The sequence below is a fragment of the Prionailurus viverrinus genome, chromosome A1 (assembly GCF_022837055.1).
Source record: "Prionailurus viverrinus isolate Anna chromosome A1, UM_Priviv_1.0, whole genome shotgun sequence".
Classification (NCBI taxonomy): Eukaryota; Metazoa; Chordata; class Mammalia; order Carnivora; family Felidae; genus Prionailurus; species Prionailurus viverrinus.
The window spans coordinates 128,843,215-128,863,457 of NC_062561.1; the positions used below are offsets into that span (position 1 = coordinate 128,843,215).

The 20,243-nt window shown below is 40.0% G+C and overlaps 1 protein-coding gene across 1 annotated transcript in view; it reads right to left on the minus strand.

Annotated features, from left to right (window-relative positions):
• PDE4D (phosphodiesterase 4D) overlaps positions 1-20,243 on the minus strand; it is a 1,415,237-nt gene that overhangs the window by 1,190,254 nt on the left and 204,740 nt on the right. The gene's annotated exons all lie outside the window — the stretch shown is intronic.

Below are 20,243 nucleotides of genomic sequence, written 5' to 3' on the forward strand. Positions count from 1 at the left end.
CTTGTATTCCGTGCCTACCCAAAAATCATCCCTCTGTTCTTCTGTGCTGCCTGCCAAATGATAATGTCCTGACCCTTTTCCTTTAGAGGCCACCAAGAGGACTGAAGAAAAGCCTACAGTATTATCATGACCCCTTTGGTTTCTGCCCAGACTACCCAGGGGCTGCTTCATTCTTCCTGCATCTCCTACCACCAGAAAGTTTGTATTGAAATGACAGCTGAAGAACATCACTCAACTAGGTGACAGAATGAAGCAGTTGGCAAAAAATAATTAACTAATTATATTAATTAACAATTACAAATTAACTAATTAATGTAATTATACACATTTTAATTATAATAACATCAGGAATTTGCTTGGGGGAAAGGCCTGGGAAAAATAAATCTAAGAGTATATTAACAGAGAGAAGAAAGGAAACCTTTATCAAGGCCCATTATCCTACCAGGTAGCTACCAGGTAGCAGTGGACAGGATAGGACTATTGGGTGTACGCATGCACATGTGTATGCTTATGCCTTTCTGGTTTTTTCTCTTTGCCTTTTTTTTTTAATTTTTTTTTCAACGTTTATTTATTTTGGGGACAGAGAGAGACAGAGCATGAACGGGGGAGGGGCAGAGAGAGAGGGAGACACAGAATCGGAAACAGGCTCCAGGCTCTGAGCCATCAGCCCAGAGCCTGATGCGGGGCTCGAACTCCCGGACCGCGAGATCGTGACCTGGCTGAAGTCGGACGCTTAACCGACTGCGCCACCCAGGCGCCCCATCTCTTTGCTTTTTTTAATGCTTATCTATTTTTGAGAGAGAGAGAGAGAGGCAGAGAAAGAGGGAGACAGAGGATCCGAAGTGGGCTCTGTGCTGACAGTACAGAGCCCAATGTAGGGCTCGAACTCACCACCCATGACATCATCACCTGAGTCAAAGTCAGATGTTTAACCAAGTAAGCCACCCAGGTGCCCCTTTATTTCCTAACTTGTATTTTTTTTAAGTTTATTTATTTATTTTGAGAGGGGGAGAGATCAGGGGAAGGGCAGAGAGAGAAGGACACAGAGAATCCCAAGCAGGCTTCACTCTATCCGCACACAGCCCAATGTGGGGCTCGATTTCACAAAACTGTGAGATCATGACCTGAGGCCAGATCAAGAGTCAGCTGTTCAACCCACTGAGCCACCCAGGCACCCCTTAATGAGACTACAGTACATAAATAAAAATATTTCAAATATACATACACATAAAAGAAAATTAGGACGCTCCAAAACAATATGCCACCATATGGGCTACTTATTCTACGGGAAAAAGAACTTGAGCTGGAAGCAGATACACTCAGCTTAGCCTCTTAGCTGCATGCCCTGGGACAAAACATTTACCCTTTGAGCCTCAGTTTCCCCATGTATAAAATAAGGATAGCACCAGGTACACTACAGCATTTCCCCAGCAGTAAATGTTACAATAACTGTGAAAGTACCTTTCCCAGTCCTGGTACTCGGAAGTACTAAAAAATGTTTATGTTCTCTTACCTTTTATACCACTGCTTTGTTCAATGCAGGGATTCCAACCTCTATTTTGATTCAAGGCTCTCTGCAGAGATTAGATTGTAGAGGGCTTAACAACTTGCAAAAAATTATCAGACAGCTGTTTCTAGATCTATGTTTGCAGATTTATTGCACCAAAGAAAATACTCCTCCTTCATCTACAAAATCTGCTGTCTGTGGCAAGATTTATCAGGGCCCTTCAGGGCTTTCTGACAAAGTAAGGGCATCTCTCCCTTCATTCCCAGTTCAAAGGCAGGCTCTACTGAATGTGTTGCTCGTACTGGTAGTGTTTTCTCCTCACTGCCTAGCTGAAGGTTTTGCAAAGACAGAATTGTCCAAAGCCAGGGAAAGAGAGGTTTTTCTAGCCTTGTACTTTGCCGACCATTCAGGCACCAGGCAGGGCACTACTATGGCATCCACCACAATGAATGACCCAAGCGCAGAGGTCGTGTCCTGCCCTACCATCATTAACATGCTCAAGCTCACATAAAGGAAACTGCCAGATAAGAGAAGAAAACAAACATTGTCAAAGCAAAAGCCTATCACTGTGCACACAATAAAATCATAAAGTATGGCCGGGAGGGCAGGAATAAGAAAGTAAAAGGTATCTAAAAGGTCTGTTCCCAGACATACATTATATATGCTTCCTTCTAGGAGTCATCAATGACTCAGAAGCTATTCCCCTTGGTGTAATAAAACCTTGTCTCACAGGGAGGAGGAGCAGGGGAGCCACTCCCTTGAACAGCAGCAACCACAACCACCCTGAAGTCTCTCCACAGATGTAAAGGAGAACTTCTTCAAGTATGGTCTGGTGCCTCACAGCCTTCCAGAGCATCCATAAGAAGCATATAACTGGAAGGATACTTGTAATGCGATCCCAAGTCTCTGGAGAACTCAGTTTCAGGGCAAATGCTAAAAACCCAAGATCTAGTCTGGACTCTTCCTACAATTCCCCTATGGGAGAGTTGGCCAATCTTTACCCTGCATTTTCTCCTCAATGAGAAAATTGTACTTTAAAATTTTTCTTAATCTGTGATCTAAAATCCCGCCAAAATTATATGACAAAATTTTTGTCTATGGTCAGATGTTCATTTTTCTGAGAAAAGTTCCTTATCATTCATCAGATCCTCAATGAGGTCTATGGTCCAAAAATATATTAAAAACAACTAAACTAAATAATTCCTAAGTTCCCTTCCACATCCTGACTGTTAGAGAAAGTTTTTCTGATTATAAAAACAATGAACATTCATTATAGAAAATGTGAAAAATGTGGCCAAAAAGGAAAACATCTATATAAACAAAAATATTTTTTTGTATTTCATATTTATGATGGTATATTCAATATTATGCTCTGCTACATTTCACACACATTAAATATTCTTCAAAACCAACACCTCTAAAGGTCAAATAAATTTCACCATAAGGTTTAAATTATGTTTTGTTTAATGAGCCCCCTGTTGTTGAACATTTATGTTGTTTCTAATGTGTTGCCATTATCAACAATGCAACGTTTTCCAATGAACAGTCTCCAAATTTTTATTATATTTGTGAAGGTAATAGGGAGCTATAGCAGATTTTGATCACAAAAATAGCACAACTGCTATTTGTCTTATGACAGTGGAGGAAATGAAATATAGTAGGAGAGACCAAAGGGTTGGTGATTAGGTAAAAGGTTATTATCTGAGAAACTGAATGAAGTGAGGCTAGACACAGGGTCCAGAAGTAAAACACAGGCCAAAAGGAAATTACCATGAGTCAGTAGCTCAGAGACAGAGGCGAGAGACCAAGATGAAGCTGAGATTTCTCATTTTCATGACTTGAAAATCAAATATACCACAACCAAGAGAGGGAAGTAAGGCTGAGAAGCTGGTCTGGAGATGGGAAAATAAGCAGTCTCATCTCTGAAAGATCACTGCAAAAATAATAACCACAGATGTGATTATTGAGATAGTTTTTTAATTGTAACAAAAGGGCAAAAAAAAAAATCAACGACTGTAATTTAGGACTCTAACTTATAACATAAACAGGGGGGCGCCTGGGTAGCATGGTCGGTTAAGCGTACGACTTCGGCTCAGGTCATGATCGCACGGTCCGTGAGTTCGAGCCCCACGTCGGGCTCTGTGCTGACAGCTCAGAGCCTGGAGCCTGTTTCAGATTCTGTGTCTCCCTCTCTCTCTGCCCCTCCCCTGTTCATGCTCTCTCTCTGTCTCAAAAATAAATAAATGTTAAAAAAAAAATTTATAACATAAACAGTGAGGCAGGGCCAAGAGAACTCACTGGTGTATCATCTCTTAGTTTATAAATGTTGAAAGGTATTAGTAATAAACATCAAGTATAGAAGCTGGACAGTATGCTTCATTCAGACCAGAATAATGTTTCATAATCATGACTATATAACCCAGATTATTTTTAAAGCTCATACTACATTTTTTAACTTTATGTCTATTCTTATAACTTACTTTTCCTTATTATGGGTCATTTTAATCAATTTTATTTCAGATAAACAAAGTAAGTGCCAGGGGAAAACAGAAGACAGAAGTCAACGTCACTAACATGCAAAACGTTTCTACATGTCATGGGCCCAGAGCGCTATTTCCCGAAGAAGGTCACCTAGGATTCTAATTCAGTGAAGATTTCTTTTAATCTTTCTAATGACAGAATAAAGCCATTGGAAATACCAAGTAGAGATTCTCTCAGTGGGGCCTCCACTTAACCATGCAGTCCTTACATGCAACTCCAAAACAGTAACTCTGGACTTTGATTTAAAATGTCATCTTTGGGGTGACTGGGTGGCTCAGTTGGCTGAGGATCCAACTCTTGATTTTGGCTTGGGTCATGATTCCAGGGTTGTGGGATCAAGTCCCACATCCATCCACTGGGCTCTGTGCTGAGCATGGAGCCTGCTTAAGATTCATTCTCTCTCTCTCTTGCTCTCTCGCTCTCTCTCTCTCTCATTCTCTCTCTCTCTCTCCCCCTCTTCCCTACTAGCATTCCCACTGTGTCTCTAAAAATAAACAAATTACTGTCATCTTCTACTTATTTACCATGTAAATATTTCTACATCATTCTTTTTTTAATGTTTATTTATTTTTGAGAGAGAGTGCACATGCACAAGTGGGGAAGTGGCAAAGAACAGATCCAAAGTGGACTCTGTGCTGACAGCAGAGAGCCTGATGCAGGGCTGGAACTCAAGAACTGAAGCTGAAGTCAGATGCTTAATCAACTGAGCCATCCAGGCTCCCCTCTCCATTTACTGCTTTCAGAATACCAAAGAGAATCAGTGCTGTGCATAGTGACCAGTTGGCAGGGAGGCTACTGATGTTATTTCTACTTTATTATGAAGTTGCTATTTTTTTTAATTTTTTTTTAACGTTTATTTATTTTTGAGACAGAGAGAGACAGAGCATGAATGGGGGAGGGTCACAGAGAGAGGGAGACACAGAATCTGAAACAGGCTCCAGGCTCTGAGCTGTCAGCACAGAGCCCGATGCGGGGCTCGAACCCATGGACCGTGAGATCATGACCTGAGCCGAAGTCGGACGCTTAACGGACCGAGCCACCCAGGCACCCCTAGGTTGATAATTTTTTTTTTATAGCTATCCTCCATAATGTGATCAACCTATTTAGTGAAGGGATTTTTCACATGCCAGGCACTGATAGTAACTAGGTGCTGATGGTATTAACTTGAAGAAAGTGCAGATCAAGCTCAGAGAAATGTAATTGATTGTATTCTTTACCTGCAACCGGGAATTAAAGAAACAAAGAAGCTAACCAGTTTCTTCTGACCTCTAATCTTCCAATTTCATTTTCTGATTTTCTTTTCACAGTCCCATACTGGGTGAGAGGAAGATTAACTACTTAATGAGAGTCAGAGAGGCATAATCCCCACAAAACAGAAAATCCCTATCAAGTAATTTTGAAAGCCAGAGAAAATGTCAGGACAATGTTCTAATAACCCCAGGACTTGCCTGTGCTAACCTGGTTTTCAGATAAGACAGTGGGAAATACAGTACAAAGAGTTTGATGTATCATTTCAAACAAAGCATGGCACTTAAATGGCTTCAAATTGAGTTATAGGCTATACTAGACCATCCTTTTACATACAAGGTGAAAGGAACGTGAAATAATTTGAGAGAGTGCCACACAGTATGAAGAATGGCAAAGCATTTCAAAACTATGACCTATGCCCTAATTGTAGGAGAAAATAAAACTTGAGGTGAACCCTGAAAAAAATCATTTACATAAACAGAGATGTAGAAGGAAGAAATGGATTGGAGGGCGAATCCCGGGTCTAAGTGTGTAAGGAAAAGCCCGGAAGAATAACCGCATCTAGTTCCCAAATCAGGGAGAAAGAGCCTGGGGAAAAACACCCCAGGGGCTCTCAGTGTGCCAGGCTCCCCCTATAAGACAAACAGTGACATTAATTTGTACTGCGATATGGCCTAGAAAGGGACCATCAACCCTCCACATGGAAGTCACCACCAAAACTGTGCTCTGCAGATTCGCTAAAGACTATCGGAGAAAACAGACATCAGAAGAAGCAGTGAAAGCCAGATGGCTGCTGGGGCACAGAATTCTAGTGAAATACTGACTGACAGAAGGCCTTGGGGATGCTAGGCCCAAGTGTCTCACCAATCCATATACTTACTCATTCACTGTATATTCACTAAACTTGGCATTATGTTACAAAATTTCCCTAAGCAAATACATGTACAGGAAATGGACTATAATCTTTTTAATACTGGCATTTCCTTCAAAGTTTGCAATTACAGCTCCCTGGAAAAGGAGATGCCACAGATCTGTAGATCTTTTACAATGGCATAGGTTCATCACTCACTAAAGTAAAGTGTTGGCTCTGTCACCTGAATGAGTTTTATTCTCCTCTGCCCTAATACTAAGTAAGGGTATACTGGGAAATGTACCACAAACAACCCAAGAACCAGTAAACAAACAACAACAACAACAAAAAGGTGAGAATTCAGAATACAGAATTTTGTCAGTTAAACCAGAATCTCCATCTGGTTCTGGAAGAAAACGGAACATAAAAAAAAAAAGAATAAATAACTGCTGCAAGCATATAAATAACACAGTTGCTAACTAAGGTCCTTTTTAGAATTATGATACCGTGGAAGAAGAAAATATGCCATTCAACCTACCTAGACTCTTCCTCCCCTTACTTTAGGACATGTTCTCAAATATTCCTCTATAATAAGATGACAACTGTGATGAACAGAGAAGCCATTCCATATAATGTGATTTGTGTATTTCTAACAGTTCCAAATACCTGGAAACTGCTCTCTCACTGATTTGCCATGGTAAGCTCCTTTCTTCTGGAAAGAAAATTACTGGAAATTTTGTTTACTAATTATTATTAAAGATAGACTGTAATGAACACACTGGGCTTGAATCTAAGGACACAGTGAAGAAGACAGTCCCTGCACTTAAGAAACTGTTGAGGAAGATAAACAGGAGGGAAATGAAGTTCGGTGTGATCACTACAACAGTGAGCATAATAAAAGGGTATGGAAGGCCTTCAGAATGCTGGGGTCAAGGAAGGCATCTGTTCATACACAGTACCTTACCAAAAAGGAGAGTGAGGATTAGGTGCATGGGAGAATAGAAAGACACTAAGTAGAGGCATCACCTACCCAAAGGCTTACAGAGAAAATGCAGATGGAAAATGCATTGATCAAGATGGAAAGAATTCCAGGAAAGGTGAGCAAAGCACTGAAGGCTTAATGACTTTTACTTAGTTGTTTTTATTTGTATTTATTTTTTTAGTATTTATTTTTGAGAGTGAGAGCACAAGAGGGGGAGGGCCAAAGTGGAGGGACAGAGGATCTCAAGAGGGCTCTGTGCTGACAGCAGCAAAGCCAGACATGGGGCTCGAACTCATGCACTGCAAGATCACAACCTAAGTTGAAGTCAGAGGCTCAACTGACTGAGCCACCCAGGTGACCCTTCTTATTTATTTCTAAACTGAAGTATAGTTGACATATTAGTTTCAGGTGTATAGTGTAGTGATTTAGTGATTATATACATCACAAAATGCTCATCATGATAAGGGTAATCATCATCTGTCACCATACAAAGTTCCTACAATATTATTGACTATACTACTTATGCTGTACTTTCTATCCTTGTGACTTATTTTAAAACTGGAAGTTTGTACATCTTAATCCTATTAATTATTTTTAAGTCATATTAAGGAATTTAGACTTAATTCTGAGAGCAATGGAGAATCACAGAAGCATTTTAAACATGAGAAATGACAAGAATAAACATTCTAGATGCCACATGGAAAATAGGTAGCCTGAAGGCAGACAGGTAAGTCAGGGCACTGCAGTTGAAGATATCATGGCCACCTGAACCAGAGTAGTGGCTATCATTATGGGGAAAAGTGGATGAATTCAAGACTGAAAGAATCCACAGATTCTAACACTAAGTTCCATTTGGAGTAGAATAAAACACAAGAGTAAAACATGAGTCCCACATTACTTATCACTGAGATAGAGAATACAGGAAGAGAGACAGATATGGTGGAGAAAATGAGCTCTATTTGGAGCACAATGAGTTTGAGGCAACTTGGATAAATCTAAGGAAAGATGTCCAGTAAATGAGTGCTCACAGAGAGAGATCTGACCTGAGCATGTGGAGTTCAAATTGTCAGAACATGGATGTTTCTTGGTAACACTGAAACAGATAAGCACACCCAGTCAGAATGTTTAAAAGGAGAAGAGAATTCTCTAAACATATTGGTCTTAGGGCATTGTCTCAAGATCCATGTTACCTTAAAGGGAAGAGACCTAACTCTCTCCCAATAGGCTGGAATGATTACTCTATCCCACTAGCCAATTATTAGCTGGTAATGAAGAGGAAAACCATGAAAGATGGTGGGTCAGGCAGATGATGGTGGAGGGGGGTGGGGGAGAAGAACAAGAGGAACATAGAAATCAGTATATTCATTATTTGTTCTGGGAATAGGGATAAAACCATCACAACTGGGATTCCCAGGCAACTGAAAAGCAACTTACAGTCAGTGACCATTACTTTAAAGAGAATAAGGAGTAAGAGCTATTCCATGACTCCACAATGTCAAGGGCAAATAACCTGGGAAAGATCATGTAAGTTTCATGGGCTATTGGCAGTTCTCATCTTAAAACCTTGGGAAGTTTTTATAAGTACAAATGTCTAGATGTCCTGTAGAACCTTGTTATCCAACTTGTAGTGAACTACCATCATCATTAGGGTCCTATGGGAGTTTGTTAATAATCATCTCAGGCACCATACCAGACCATGAACCCAAATATGTATTTATGTAAGATTCTCCAGGAGATTTATATGCACATTAAAGTTTGACACACACTGACTCACAATTACCTGAAGTGCTTCTTAAAACACAGACTGCTAAGTCAGGAGTGAGGCTTGTAAATTTGCATTTCTAACAAGTTTCCAATTGCTATTGCTACTGCAGGTCTGAGACCATATTTTGAGAACTTCTGCCACAGACCAATTAAATCAGAATCTCCCTACGTGGAATCCAGGCATCAGTATATTTTAAAGCTCTCTAAATGATTCTAAATTTGCATCCAATGTTGAGAACTACTGGTAAAGTTATTTTTTCTGCTAATTACATAAATAAGAAAACATGAGTAGCAACTATCTTCTAAGCAGTGGCTTAAATTCATTACTAAAGTGTTCTCTAATGTAAGATTAATTGTGATTAATCAAAGCAGGAAGAAAAATACAGCTTCATCCTTAGTGATTCATTTCCAGAGACATGTTTGGTTGTGGTTGGAAAAAAAGGTCACCATGAGTAATTGTTATCTTAATCATCACAGACACCATCAACTCAAGTTATTAACTTCATTTACTGGTGATTCTTATTTAATTGGGTATTGGCACTTTGAAGGTCACAATATTTTTTAATAAATTTTATTTTTTAACATAAGCAATACTAAATTGTTCTCCAATCAGCCTGCAAAAACCAATTCTTCCCCTCCTGCTGCTTGCTTCAGGTTGATTTTTACCTTCTTTCTCTAGGTTCTTAAAGTGAGACTTTAGATTATTGGTTTGAGTCATTTTCTCTTTTCTAATGTAAGCATTTAGTGCTACAGATTTCCCTCTCAGGACCACTTTGGCTGTGCCCCACAAATTATATGTTTCATTTTTGCTTTTATTCAGTTGGATTTGTTTCTTCATTTCCCTTGAGATTTCCTTAGACTCATGAATTATTTTAAAGCATGTTGTTTAGTTTCCAAGTGTTTAGAGATTTTCCTGTTTTCCTTCTGTGATTGATTTCTAGTTTAATTCCATTATGATCAGAGAACCACATTTGTCTCATTTTAATTATTTTAAATTGTTTAGCTTTTTTGTGTTTTCAGATATTATCTATATCGGCCTAATTTCAATAGAGGCTGAAAAATGTCTTTTTGTTGTTGTTGAATGGAATGTTCTTTAAATGCTGATCAGATCCTGTTGATTGAGGACACCGTTAACTTCTTCCATATCCTTGATGATTTTCTAAGTAAGGTATTCTATTACTTATTGACAGAAAGTTGTTGACGTCTTTAATTGTGGATTTACCTATTTTTCATTTCAATTCTATCAATTATTGCTTCCATATTTTCAACTGTGTCATTTGCTTCATCCATATTTAGGAATGCTATGTCTTCTTGGTGAAATAGTTCTTCCACCATTACATACTGACCCTCTCTGTCTCTGGTAATTTTCTTTGTTCTGAAGTCCACTTTATCTGATATTAATATACACCTCCTTCTTTCCTTTCATTAAAGTTTACCTGATTAAATAATCCTTTTGTTTTCAACCTGCCTGTATCACTATATTTGAAGTGTGCTTCTTATAGACAACATATAGTTGAATCATACTTTTTATTCCATAATGTCAATCTCTGTTTTCTAATTGGTGCATTTGGATCATTTACATCAATATAACCATTAATATGCTAAGGCTGAAGTCTGCCATTTTATTTTTTGTTTGATCTGTTTTTCATTTCTGTTCCTTTATCCTATCCTCCTGTGGGTTACTTGAACATTTTTTTTATTTCTATTTTGATTTATCTATAAAGCTTTTGAATATATCTCTTTGTAGAGTTATTTTAGCAGTTGTTGTAGGTATTACATGATGCATACATATCACAGTCTACTGGTGGTGTCATTTTACCAGTTCAAGAGAATTTCAAAAACCTATCCTCACATTCCTTTACCCTCCTGCATTTATAACAACCTTAAAATATTTCTTCTACATGTATTTAGAATCATATCAGAATATTATAAATTTTGTCAACCATCAAACATAATTTATAAGACTTAAGAAAAGTCAGGGGCGCCTGGGTGGCACAGTCGGTTAAGCGTCCGACTTCAGCCAGGTCACGATCTCGCGGCCCGTGAGTTCGAGCCCCGCGTCGGGCTCTGGGCTGATGGCTCAGAGCCTGGAGCCTGTTTCCGATTCTGTGTCTCCCTCTCTCTCTGCCCCTCCCCCATTCATGCTCTGTCTCTCTCTGTCCCAAAAATAAATAAACGTTGAAAAAAAATTAAAAAAAAAAAAAAAAAAAAAAAAGTCTATAACATTTCAACATGCTCATCATGTTCTTTTTTCCTTCACAATATTCCAAGTTTCCATTATTTCCTTTCTATTTAGATAACTGGACCATAAAGTCACAAAAAGCTTTAAACTACTGGTCTATGATTAACCTCAAGGGCCTTTCACATATGAATATCATTTCCTTGTGAGTTAAGACCAGAAAAGTTTGGGAAGAACTAAGTTACTTAATTGACCAATTTGTGCATATGTAGATTACTGATGATAATGCCTAATTCAGAGGATCATCGGAAGGATTTACTATACATTAAAGGACTCCTAACTAGCACAAAGTCTCAGACATGATTAGCACTCAACAAATACTGGTCTTATTTATCTCCTTTTATTTTTTCCCTTTAAAGCCTTTTCTCCACTTTTGTGTTTTATATTTGCTCTTTGGTTGCTTGTAAATATTCATCATTCATTTCTATATTTCTATTTCCTCTATCTTCTTTTTCCTTACCAAGCTCATTCTTAACTTATATACTCATTCTATCCTCATTCAGACTACAGAACACATTTCAAAGATGTGGTTTCCTCCATTCACTATGCATGCACATCAACACCACACCATCACACACAAGTATACCAACTTTGAATTTTGGTAAACTTTATCCAGAATTACTCTAAAATTTTTTTAATGTTTATGTATTTTTGACAGAAAGAGAGAGAGAGCAAAAGCAGGGAATGGGCAAATAGAGAGGGAGATACAGAATCTGAAGCAGGCTCTAGGCTCTGAGCTGTTAGCACACAGCCTGACATGGGGCTCAAACTCATGAACCATGAGGTCATGACCTGAGCTGAAGTCGGACAATTAACTGACTGAGCCATGCAGGTGCCCCCAGAATTACTCTAAATGACACACACACACACACACACACACAAAATCTATAAGCATTTATTTTCAAAGAGAAAAAATTTCATTCATGATAGGTTTTTAAAAAAATGTTTGTTTATTTTGAGAGAGAATATGCACACACACATGAGTAGGGGAGGGGCAGAGAGAGGGAGTAAAAGAAGCCCCAAGAGGCTCCATGCTGTCACTACAGAACCCTACATTGGCTTGATCTCAGAAACCATGAGATCAATACCTGAGCCAAAATCAAGAGTTGGAAGCTTAACTGACTGAGCCACCACCCCACATTCATGTTAGTTTTAACACAACCAAAAAAAGATAAGCAAAACAAAGGAAGAAATCATAGAAAAATAACAAAAAAGATTATATTGCAAAAAATAACACTTTCAAACAACATTCCTCCACATGAAACAACAAAATCATTATCCTTCTTAGAGAATCTAAATTGTTCAAAATTTCTGTGACATAGGAATGAATCTTCTAGAAGAATAAGAGGAAGACCTAAAAATATATTTATTTCCCAAATGAGTCCAGGAACATTAATTACCCAAGAGGATTCAGGAAAAAAGGACTGCAAGGTGAAAAACGCCTGTGATATGCTTCATTTGATGTGTTTCATCAATGGATACTGAAGACTGCATTTGCATATTATAGGTTAGAAGTCCTTTGGTAACTTGTTTAATCTGGTATAATATGGAGGAGACTCTAGGGTTGTCAGTGGCAATGGAGTCATTCTATTTCTTTAAAGTAGCAGCTCCTAGAAATCATGAAGACCTCTGGTTTATAAACCACATGGAGCCAATCATCACAAAAAAAATAAAAAAAGTGTCCTTTGATTCATCCCATCACTGAATCATTACAGAATGCTCACTATGTGCCATTCCCTGGGATAATGGGACATTTCTGAACAAATAAAAACTCTTGCCTTCACAGAGGTTATATGCTAGTGGGCTAGAGGAAGACAACACACTTAATAATTAACTAAATATTAGGTTTGAAGATGGCAAGTACTGTGAAGAATAAATAATACATGGAGATAAGGATTGCAATTTTATTTCATTTTTTTAATGTTTATTTATTTTGAGAGTGTGCATGTGCACAGAAGCAGGAGAGGGGCATAGAGATAGCTAGGGAGAGAATCCCTTGCAGGCTCCATACTGTCAGCAAAGAACCCAATGTGGGGCTCCATCCCATGAACAGTGGGATCAAGACTGGAGCCAAAATCAAGACTCAGGCACTTAAATGAATGAGCCACCCAGGTGCCCCAGGATTGCAATTTTAAGTAAGCGCTTAGAATAGGCCTTAAAGAGATTATAACATTAGTGCAAAGATTTGAGATGTCAGATTGAGCCAGTGGATATCTTGTGGGGAAAGCTACCTGAGCAGACTTACAACCAGTAAAAATCCACTAGAACAGGAATATGCCTAGCATGTTCTGAGATCAGAAGTGAGGCTGATTTGGCTGGACAGATTAAAGGACTAGAGTTATTGGATATGAGGTCAAGAAAGTAATGAGGTCCAGATCATGTACAATGTAATAACTGAATTGTGTCCCTCTAAAATTCCTACGTTGAAGCTGTCTATAAGTTCCAGGACCTTGGAATGTGACTGTATTTGGAGATAGGACTTTTAAAAGGTAATTAGAGGCACCTGGGTGGCTCAGTAGGTTGAGCACTGACTCTTGATTTTTGACTCAGGTCAGGATCCCAGGGTTGTGGGATTGAGCTGTGCATCAGGCTCCATGCTGGGCAGGGAGCCTACTTGAGATTCTCTCTCCCTCTCCTGCCATCCAACTCCATTCATGCTCTCTTCCTCTAAAATACAACTTAAATTTTTTTTAAATATTAAGTTTAAGAGATAATTAAAAATGAGTTCATTAGCATGGGCCCTAATCTGACTGGTACCCTTGTAAGAGGAGGAAGTTAGGGGGTGCCTGCAAGGCTCAGTCAGTTGAGCAACAAACTCTTGATTTCTGCTCAGACTGGATCTCACAGTTCTTGAGTTCAAACCCTGCTTTGCGCTCTGCACTGACAGCGTGGAGCCTGCTTGGGAATCTCAATCTCAATCTCTCAATCTTTCTCTCTCTCTCTCTCCCACTTTCTGCCCCTCCCTTGTTTGCACACACACTCTCTCTCAAAATAAATATACTTAAAAAAAAAGAGGAGGAAGTTAGGATGCAAAGACAGAGCGACAAACATGTGAAAACACAGTGAGAAGGTGGGCTTCTGCATGCCAAGGAGAGAGGGTGCAAAAAACCAAACCTGCCAACACTTCGATCTTGGACTTCCAGCCTCTAGAGTGTCTATGGTTTAAGGCACACAGTCTGTGGTATTTGGTTATGGCAACCTCTCCTTCCTAACTTCACAAAACCAAGCCAAGTAAATCTAAAATTGTGTTTGCTTTCTTGTTCATTTTAATCTCCAGAGAACTAGGGATGGAAAGAAAGCTAAAGACACTAAATTCCAGAAAAGAAGGAATACTTCCCAGCAAAAAAGAAACCCATCACTGCTTCCATCCTTGGTTGAATGGGAAGAACAACAAATCTGCTATGACAGGGGTAAGGAGCAAGTGGGTGAACTTGTAAAAATATTCAGCACATGTGGGCTGTAGTGAGCCGAGAAAACCTCATTCACAGAGGAGGCTGCAGCCCTGAACCACAGACATATAAGCCTTCCCTGAAAGAAAGGCACTAGCTCTCTAAAGTCTGAGGAAAGAGGAAGACAGATGAGCAATTGACTCCTTCATTAACCTTTATCATTTCCTTATTCTCCTTTTAATAACCGCTGAATCTGTAGTGATATCACCGCTGTCATTCCTAATACTGGTAAACTTGAGGCTTCTATTTTTTTTTCCTGATCCATCCTGGCGAGTTGTATATATCAGTATCACTGATCATGTCAAAGAACCAACTCTTTTTTTCATTAATTTCCCCATTTTTCTCTGCTATCTAAGCTAGGGATTTCCACTCACTCAGGTTTCGTTGTTTTGTTTTGTTTTGTTTTTGTTTTTTTGGTTTGTTTAAGGTAGAAGCTGGGGTCACTGATTTGAGACTTTCTTCTTTTCTAACACTGGCATCTAGCCTCCTAAATTGTTCCCTAAGTACTGATTCATGAGCATCCGACAAAATTTTACATGTTGTACATGTATTTTTAATTCATTCAAAATACTTTCTAGGGCAAGATGGCGGCTTAGGAGGACGCTGGGCTCACCGCACGTCCTGCTGATCACTTAGATTCCATCTACACCTGCCTAAATAACCCAGAAAACCGCCAGAGGATTAGCAGAACAGAGTCGCTGGAGCCAAACGCAGACGAGAGGCCCACGGAAGAGGGTAGGAAGGGCGGCGAGGCGGTGCGCGCTCCACGGACTGGCGGGAGGGAGCCGGGGCGGAGGGGCGGCTCGCCGGCCAAGCAGAGCCCCCGAGTCAGGCTTGCAAAAGCGGAGGGACCGGGCGGACTGTGTTCCGACAGCAAGCGCGACTTAGCGTCTGGGAAGTCATAAGTTAACAGCTCTGCTCGGAAAGCGGGAAGGCTGGAGGACAAAGGGAGGGAGAGCTGCTGAGCCCCCTGACAACAGAGCTGTTTGGTGGGGAACAAAGGCGCTCGCCAGCGCCATCTCCCCCGCCAGCGCCATCTCCCCCGCCCATCCCCCAGCCGAAATCCCAAAGGGAACCGGTTCCTGCCAGGGAACTTGCTCGCTCGCGCAAACACCCAACTCTGCGCTTCTGCGGAGCCAAACCTCCGGCAGCGGATCTGACTCCCTCCCGCTGCCACAGGGCCCCTCCTGAAGTGGGTCACCTAAGGAGAAGCGATCTAAGCCTGCCCCTCCTGCCCCCGAGCACCTTGCCTACCCACCCCAGCTAATACGCCAGATCCCCAGCATCACAAGCCTGGCAGGGTGCAAGTAGCCCAGACGAACCACCCCACCACACAGTGCATCCCACCCCTAGGAGAGGGGAAGAGAAGGCACACACCAGTCTGACTGTGGCCCCAGCGGTGGGCTGGGGGCAGACATCAGGTCTGACTGCGGCCCCGCCCACCAACTCCAGTTATACACCACAGCACAGGGGAAGTGCCCTGCAGGTCCTCACCACGCCAGGGACTGTCCAAAATGACCAAGCGGAAGAATTCCCCTCAGAAGAATCTCCAGGAAATAACAACAGCTAATGAGCTGATCAAAAAGGACTTAAATAACATAACAGAAAGTGAATTTAGAATAATAGTCATAAAATTAATCGCTGGGCTTGAAAACAGTATACAGGACAGCAGAGAATCTCTTGCTACAGAGATCAAGGGACTAAGGAACAATCACGAGGAGCTGAAAAACGCTTTAAACGAAATGCATAACAAAATGGAAACCACCACAGCTCGGCTTGAAGAGGCAGAGGAGAGAATAGGTGAACTAGAAGACAAAGTTATGGAAAAAGAGGAAGCTGAGAAAAAGAGAGATAAAAAAATCCAGGAGTATGAGGGGAAAATTAGAGAACTAAGTGATACACTAAAAAGAAATAATATACGCATAATTGGTATCCCAGAGGAGGAAGAGAGAGGGAAAGGTGCTGAAGGGGTACTTGAAGAAATAATAGCTGAGAACTTCCCTGAACTGGGGAAGGAAAAAGGCATTGAAATCCAAGAGGCACAGAGAACTCCCTTCAGACGTAACTTGAATCGATCTTCTGCACGACATATCATAGTGAAACTGGCAAAATACAAGGATAAAGAGAAAATTCTGAAAGCAGCAAGGAGTAAACGGGCCCTCACATATAAAGGGAGACCTATAAGACTCGTGACTGATCTCTCTTTTGAAACTTGGCAGGCCAGAAAGAATTGGCACGAGATTTTCAGGGTGCTAGACAGAAAAAATATGCAGCCAAGAATCCTTTATCCAGCAAGTCTGTCATTTAGAATAGAAGGAGAGATAAAGGTCTTCCCAAACAAACAAAAACTGAAGGACTTTGTCACCACTAAACCAGCCCTACAAGAGATCCTAAGGGGGACCCTGTGAGACAAAGTCCCAGAGACATCACTATAAGCATAAAACATACAGACATCACAATGACTCTAAACCCGTATCTTTCTATAATAACACTGAATGTAAATGGATTAAATGCGCCAACCAAAAGACATAGGGTATCAGAATGGATAAAAAAAAAACAAGACCCATCTATTTGCTGTCTACAAGAGACTCATTTTAGACCTGAGGACACCTTTAGATTGAGAGTGAGGGGATGGAGAACTATTTATCATGCGACTGGAAGCCAAAAGAAAGCTGGAGTAGCCTTACTTATATCAGACAAACTAGACTTTAAATTAAAGGCTGTAACAGGAGATGAAGAAGGACATTATATAATAGTTACAGGGTCTATCCATCAGGAAGAGCTAACAATTATAAATGTCTATGCACCGAATACCGGAGCCCCCAAATATATAAAACAATTACTCATAAACAAGAGCAACCTTATTGATAAGAATGTGGTAATTGCAGGGGACTTTAATACACCACTTACAGAAATGGATAGATCATCTAGACACACGGTCAATAAAGAAACAAGGGCCCTGAATGAGACATTGGATCAGATGGACTTGACAGATATATTTAGAACTCTGCATCCCAAAGCAACAGAATATACTTTCTTCTCGAGTGCACATGGAACATGCTCCAAGATAGATCATATACTGGGTCACAAAACAGCCCTTCATAAGTTTACAAGAATTGAAATTATACCATGCTTACTTTCAGACCACAATGCTATGAAGCTTGAAATCAACCACAGAAAAACGTCTGGAAAACCTCCAAAAGCATGGAGGTTAAAGAACACCCTACTAACGAATGAGTGGGTCAACCAGGCAATTCGAGAAGAAATTAAAAAATATATGGAAACAAACGAAAATGAAAATACAACAATCCAAACGCTTTGGGACGCAGCAAAGGCAGTCCTGAGAGGAAAATACATTGCCATCCAGGCCTATCTCAAGAAACAAGAAAAATCCCAAATACCAAATCTAACAGCACACCTAAAGGAACTAGAAGCAGAACAGCAAAGGCAGCCTAAGCCCAGCAGAAGAAGAGAAATAATAAAGATCAGAGCAGAAATAAACAATATAGAAACTAAAAAAACTGTAGAGCAGATCAACGAAACCAAGAGTTGGTTTTTTGAAAAAATAAACAAAATTGACAAACCTCTAGCCAGGCTTCTCAAAAAGAAAAGGGAGATGACCCAAATAGATAAAATCATGAATGAAAATGGAATTATTACAACCAATCCCTCAGAGATACAAACAATTACCAGGGAATACTATGAAAAATTATATGCCAACAAATTGGACAACCTGGAAGAAATGGACAAATTCCTGAACACCCACACTCTTCCAAAACTCAATCAGGATGAAATAGAAAGCTTGAACAGACCCATAACCAGTGAAGAAATTGAATCGGTTATCAAAAATCTCCCAACAAATAAGAGTCCAGGACCAGATGGCTTCCCAGGGGAGTTCTACCAGACGTTTAAAGCAGAGATAATACCTATCCTTCTCAAGCTATTCCAAGAAATAGAAAGGGAAGGAAAACTTCCAGACTCATTCTATGAAGCCAGTATTACCTTGATTCCTAAACCAGACAGAGACCCAGTAAAAAAAGAGAACTACAGGCCAATATCCCTGATGAATATGGATGCAAAAATTCTCAATAAGATACTAGCAAATCGAATTCAACGGCATATAAAAAGAATTATTCACCATGATCAAGTGGGATTCATTCCTGGGATGCAGGGCTGGTTCAACATTCGCAAATCAATCAACGTGATACATCACATTAACAAAAAAAGAGAGAAGAACCATATGATCCTGTCAATCGATGCAGAAAAGGCCTTCGACAAAATCCAGCACCCTTTCTTAATAAAAACCCTTGAGAAAGTCGGGATAGAAGGAACATACTTAAAGATCATAAAAGCCATTTATGAAAAGCCCACAGCTAACATCATCCTCAACGGGGAAAAACTGAGAGCTTTTTCCCTGAGATCAGGAACACGACAAGGATGCCCACTCTCACCGCTGCTGTTTAACATAGTGCTGGAAGTTCTAGCATCAGCAATCAGACAACAAAAGGAAATCAAAGGCATCAAAATTGGCAAAGATGAAGTCAAGCTTTCGCTTTTTGCAGATGACATGATATTATACATGGAAAATCCAATAGACTCCACCAAAAGTCTGCTAGAACTGATACAGGAATTCAGCAAAGTTGCAGGATACAAAATCAATGTACAGAAATCAGTTGCATTCTTATACACTAACAATGAAGCAACAGAAAGACAAATAAGGAAACTGATCCCATTCACAATTGCACCAAGAAGCATAAAATACCTAGGAATAAATCTAACCAAAGATGTAAAGGATCTGTATGCTGAAAACTATAGAAAGCTTATGAAGGAAATTGAAGAAGATTTAAAGAAATGGAAAGACATTCCCTGCTCATGGATTGGAAAAATAAATATTGTCAAAATGTCAATACTACCCAAAGCTATCTACACATTCAATGCAATCCCAATCAAAATTGCACCAGCATTCTTCTCGAAACTAGAACAAGCCATCCTAAAATTCATATGGAACCACAAAAGGCCCCGAATAGCCAAAGGAATTTTGAAGAAGAAGACCAAAGCAGGAGGCATCACAATCCCAGACTTTAGCCTCTACTACAAAGCTGTCATCATCAAGACAGCATGGTATTGGCACCAAAACAGACACATAGACCAATGGAATAGAATAGAAACCCCAGAACTAGACCCACAAACGTATGGCCAACTCATCTTTGACAAAGCAGGAAAGAACATCCAAGGGAAAAAAGACAGCCTCTTTAACAAATGGTGCTGGGAGAACTGGACAGCAACATGCAGAAGGTTGAAACTAGACCACTTTCTCACACCATTCACAAAAATAAACTCAAAATGGATAAAGGACCTAAATGTGAGACAGGAAACCATCAAAACCTTAGAGGAGAAAGCAGGAAAAGACCTCTCTGACCTCAGCCGTAGCAATCTCTTACTCGACACATCCCCAAAGGCAAGGGAATTAAAAGCAAAAGTGAATTACTGGGACCTTATGAAGATAAAAAGCTTCTGCACAGCAAAGGAAACAACCAACAAAACTAAAAGGCAACCAACGGAATGGGAAAAGATATTCGCAAATGACATATCGGACAAAGGGCTAGTATCCAAAATCTATAAAGAGCTCACCAAACTCCACACCCGAAAAACAAATAACCCAG